Below are 6000 nucleotides of genomic sequence, written 5' to 3'. Positions count from 1 at the left end.
TGTGTGAAAATTGTGATGTTGTTTTTGGTGCCGAAACCTTTAAAATTAATCTTATTCCAATGACCTTGGGCGACTTTGATATTGTCGTTGGTATGGATTGGCTTGATCGTTATAGAGCCGATATTGCATGCCATGATAAGTTTATTCGTGTGAAGACCCCAAGTGGGGGAGAGTTGATTATTCATGGTGACCGGTGCCGATATGCACTTTTGCACGGGCACATCGTCATGTTGTTACCGGCGGCATGGCTTTCCTTGCTCATGTTGTTGATACTCGTGATGAGCCGCCACCCATTCGTGGAATTTCGGTTGTTAGTGATTTCGAAGACGTTTTTCCGGACGAATTACCGGGTGTTCCGGCGGAAAGACAAGTTGAATTTCGCATCGAGTTGGTTCCTGGGGCTACCCCCATTGCTAAAACTCCTTATCGTTTAGCGCCAACGGAGATGCAAGAGTTGTTAAATCAAATTCAAGAATTGCTCGAGAAGGGTTTTATTCGACCGAGTGCTTCACCGTGGGGCGCTCCGGTGTTATTTGTGAAAAAGAAAGATGGTAGTATGCGTATGTGCATTGATTACCGTGAGTTGAATAAAGTGACGATCAAGAATCGTTATCCATTACCTAGGATTGACGATTTATTTGATCAACTTCAAGGTGCAACGTATTTCTCTAAGATCGACCTACGGTCCGGCTATCACCAAATGCGGGTCCGTGAGGAAGATATTGAGAAAACGGCTTTTAGAATGCGGTATGGGCATTTTGAGTTTGTGGTGATGCCTTTTGGCCTTACGAATGCACCGGCGGCATTCATGGATCTTATGAACCGAGTATGCCAACCTATGTTGGACAAGTCGGTAATAGTGTTCATTGACGACATACTAGTCTACTCGAAAAGTATGAACGAGCATGAACGTCATTTGCGTGAAGTATTGAAGACGCTACGAAAGGAGAAGTTGTATGCTAAGTTCTCCAAATGTGAATTTTGGCTAAGGGAAGTCCAATTCCTTGGTCATATTGTGAACAAAGACGGTATTCAAGTAGATACGGGGAAGATAGAGACGGTGAAGAGTTGGGGACGACCGACTACACCTACGGAAATCCGAAGTTTTCTCGGATTGGCCGGTTATTATCGTCGGTTTATCCAAGACTTTTCTAAGATTGCTTCTCCATTAACGAAGTTGACGAGGAAGAATGCTAAGTTTATTTGGGAGAACGAACAAGAAATTGCTTTTCAATTATTAAAAGTGAAGTTGTGTCAAGCTCCGGTGTTAGTATTACCGGAAGGTGTGGAAGATATGACGGTTTATTGTGATGCTTCGCTAAATGGGCTCGGGTGTGTTCTAATGCAAAGAGGTAAAGTCATCGCTTATGCCTCTCAACAATTAAAGGAACACGAAACAAGATATCAGACTCATGATCTTGAGTTGGCGGCGGTAGTGCATGCGTTGAAAATTTGGCGCCATTACTTGTATGGTGTCAAGTGTACGATTTATTCGGATCATAAGAGTTTGAAACATCTCTTTAATCAACGAGATTTGAATTATCGCCAACGTAGGTGGATGGATGTGGTGTGAAATGTCCCGTTCTTATTGATTAAAAACGTTCCATATTAATTGATTTCGTTGCGAGGTTTTGACCTCTATATGAGACGTTTTTCAAAGACTGCATTCATTTTAAAACAAACCATAACCTTTATTTCATCAATAAAGGTTTAAAAAGCTTTACGTAGATTATCAAATAATGATAATCTAAAATATCCTATTTACACACGACCATTACATAATGGTTTACAATACAAATATGTTACAACAAAATAAGTTTCTTGAATGCAGTTTTTACACAATATCATACAAGCATGGACTCCAAATCTCGTCCTTATTTAAGTATGCGACAGCGGAAGCTCTTAATAATCACCTGAGAATAAACATGCTTAAAACGTCAACAAAAATGTTGGTGAGTTATAGGTTTAACCTATATGTATCAAATCATAATAATAGACCACAAGATTTCATATTTCAATACACATCCCATACATAGAGATAAAAATCATTCATATGGTGAACACCTGGTAACCGACATTAACAAGATGCATATATAAGAATATCCCCATCATTCCGGGACACCCTTCGGATATGATATAAATTTCGAAGTACTAAAGCATCCGGTACTTTGGATGGGGTTTGTTAAGCCCAATAGATCTATCTTTAGGATTCGCGTCAATTAGGGTGTCTGTTCCCTAATTCTTAGATTACCAGACTTAATAAAAAGGGGCATATTCGATTTCGATAATTCAACCATAGAATGTAGTTTCACGTACTTGTGTCTATTTTGTAAATCATTTATAAAACCTGCATGTATTCTCATCCCAAAAATATTAGATTTTAAAAGTGGGACTATAACTCACTTTCACAGATTTTTACTTCGTCGGGAAGTAAGACTTGGCCACTGGTTGATTCATGAACCTATAACAATATATACATATATATCAAAGTATGTTCAAAATATATTTACAACACTTTTAATATATTTTGATGTTTTAAGTTTATTAAGTCAGCTGTCCTCGTTAGTAACCTACAACTAGTTGTCCACAGGTAGATGTACAGAAATAAATCGATAAATATTATCTTGAATCAATCCACGACCCAGTGTATACGTATCTCAGTATTGATCACAACTCAAACTATATATATTTTGGAATCAACCTCAACCCTGTATAGCTAACTCCAACATTCACATATAGAGTGTCTATGGTTGTTCCAAAATATATATAGATGTGTCGACATGATAGGTCGAAACATTGTATACGTGTCTATGGTATCTCAAGATTACATAATATATAATACAAGTTGATTAAGTTATGGTTGGAATAGATTTGTTACCAATTTTCACGTAGCTAAAATGAGAAAAATTATCCAATCTTGTTTTACCCATAACTTCTTCATTTTAAATCCGTTTTGAGTGAATCAAATTGCTATGGTTTCATATTGAACTCTATTTTATGAATTTAAACAGAAAAAGTATAGGTTTATAGTTGGAAAAATAAGTTACAAGTCGTTTTTGTAAAGGTAGTCATTTCAGTCGAAAGAACGACGTCTAGATGACCATTTTAGAAAACATACTTCCACTTTGAGTTTAACCATAATTTTTGGATATAGTTTCATGTTCATAATAAAAATCATTTTCTCAGAATAACAATTTTTAAATCAAAGTTTATCATAGTTTTTAATTAACTAACCCAAAACAGCCCGCGGTGTTACTACGACGGCGTAAATCCGGTTTTACGGTGTTTTTCGTGTTTCCAGGTTTTAAATCATTAAGTTAGAATATCATATAGATATAGAACATGTGTTTAGTTGATTTTAAAAGTCAAGTTAGAAGGATTAACTTTTGTTTGCGAACAAGTTTAGAATTAACTAAACTATGTTCTAGTGATTACAAGTTTAAACCTTCGAATAAGATAGCTTTATATGTATGAATTGAATGATGTTATGAACATCATTACTACCTTAAGTTCTTTGGATAAACCTACTGGAAAAGAGAAAAATGGATCTAGCTTCAACGGATCCTTGGATGGCTCGAAGTTCTTGAAGCAGAATCATGACACGAAAACAAGTTCAAGTAAGATCATCACTTGAAATAAGATTGTTATAGTTATAGAAATTGAACCAAAGTTTGAATATGATTATTACCTTGTATTAGAATGATAACCTACTGTAAGAAACAAAGATTTCTTGAGGTTGGATGATCACCTTACAAGATTGGAAGTGAGCTAGCAAACTTGAAAGTATTCTTGATTTTATGTAACTAGAACTTGTAGAATAAATGAAGAACACTTAGAACTTGAAGATAGAACTTGAGAGAGATCAATTAGATGAAGAAAATTGAAGAATTAAAGTGTTTTTAGGTGTTTTTGGTCGTTGGTGTATGGATTAGATATAAAGGATATGTAATTTTGTTTTCATGTAAATAAGTCATGAATGATTACTCATATTTTTGTAATTTTATGAGATATTTCATGCTAGTTGCCAAATGATGGTTCCCACATGTGTTAGGTGACTCACATGGGCTGCTAAGAGCTGATCATTGGAGTGTATATACCAATAGTACATACATCTAAAAGCTGTGTATTGTACGAGTACGAATACGGGTGCATACGAGTAGAATTGTTGATGAAACTGAACGAGGATGTAATTGTAAGCATTTTTGTTAAGTAGAAGTATTTTGATAAGTGTATTGAAGTCTTTCAAAAGTGTATAAATACATATTAAAACACTACATGTATATACATTTTAACTGAGTCGTTAAGTCATCGTTAGTCGTTACATGTAAGTGTTGTTTGAAACCTTTAGGTTAACGATCTTGTCAAATGTTGTTAACCCAATGTTTATAATATCAAATGAGATTTTAAATTTTTATATTATCATGATATTATCATGTATGAATATCATTAAATGTCTTTACAACAATAATCGTTACATATATGTCTCGTTTAAAAATCATTAAGTTAGTAGTCTTTTTTTTACATATGTAGTTCATTGTTAATATACTTAATGATATGTTTACTTATCATAGTATCATGTTAACTATATATATATCCATATATATGTCATCATATAGTTTTTACAAGTTTTAACATTCGTGAATCACCGGTCAACTTGGGTGGTCAATTGTCTATATGAAACATATTTCAATTAATCAAGTCTTAACAAGTTTGATTACTTAACATGTTGGAAACATTTAATCATGTAAATATCAATCTCAATTAATATATATATAAACATGGAAAAGTTCGGGTCACTACATGGTGAAAGACTACGATTGTGAAATACTTTATCATCCGGGTAAGGCGAATGTTGTCGCGGATGCGTTGAGTCGAAAGAGTCAACATCCGGCGATAAAAGTGGGGTCGTTACGTTTGATTATTTCCAACGATTTTCTTTAGAAGCTTGGCGAGATTCAAATAGAGGCTTACGTTCACAATAAGCATGTGGAACGAATCGTGGGCCAATCGGAGTTCTTTACTATGGGCCCGCGTGGCTTGTTGTCCTTTCAAGGAAGGGTGTGGGTGCCTAATATGGGTGATTACCGACGAGTGCTACTTGATGAAGCACATAAGTCAAAATATTCCATTCATCCGGGCGCGACAAAAATGTATCATGACTTGAAGAAAGATTATTGGTGGCCGGGCATGAAACGTGATGTTGTGAAGTATGTTGAGCAATGTGTCAAGTGTTTACAAGTAAAAGCCGAACACCAAAAGCCGTATGGTAAGTTGAAACCGTTAGAAATCCCGAAATAGAAATGGGAGCACATTACCATGGATTTCATTACAAAGTTACCTAAAACGGCGAGAACCCAATTCGATTCGATTTGGGTTATAGTTGACCGATTGACAAAAAGCGCTTTGTTTCTTCCCATTAAAGAAGCGATATCGTCAGAGACCTTGGCTAAGTTGTTTATCAAGGAAGTGGTCTCGCGACATGGGGTTCCTATATCTATTATTTCGGAGTGAGATACCCGTTTTACATCTCGGTTTTGGGAAAAGTTTCATGAAGATATGGGTACGCAATTGAAGTTGAGCACGGCGTATCATCCTCAAACGGACGGTCAAACCGAACGTACGAATCAAACTTTGGAAGATATGTTACGAGCGTGCATCATTGACTTCGGTGGTAGTTGGGATGAGCATTTGCCTTTGGTGGAATTCTCGTACAATAATAGTTATCATACTAGTATCGGGATGCCACCTTACGAAATGCTTTATGGGCGTAGGTGTCGAACTCCCGTTTGTTGGGGAGAAGTGGGTCAAAGAGAGATCGGGAGTACCGATTTGGTTTTAGAGACTAATAGCAAGATCGATTTGATTCGGTAACATTTGAAGAAGGCTCAAGATAGGCAAAAGTCGTATGCCGATAGACGTAGGCGATTGATTGAGTTCCAAGAAGGCGATATGGTGATGCTTAAGGTTTCGCCATGGAAAGGTATTATTCAATTTCGAAAA

The sequence above is a fragment of the Rutidosis leptorrhynchoides genome, chromosome 2 (genome assembly GCF_046630445.1).
Source record: "Rutidosis leptorrhynchoides isolate AG116_Rl617_1_P2 chromosome 2, CSIRO_AGI_Rlap_v1, whole genome shotgun sequence".
Lineage (NCBI taxonomy): Eukaryota > Viridiplantae > Streptophyta > Magnoliopsida > Asterales > Asteraceae > Rutidosis > Rutidosis leptorrhynchoides.
Note: the sequence above shows the minus strand (reverse complement) of the source record.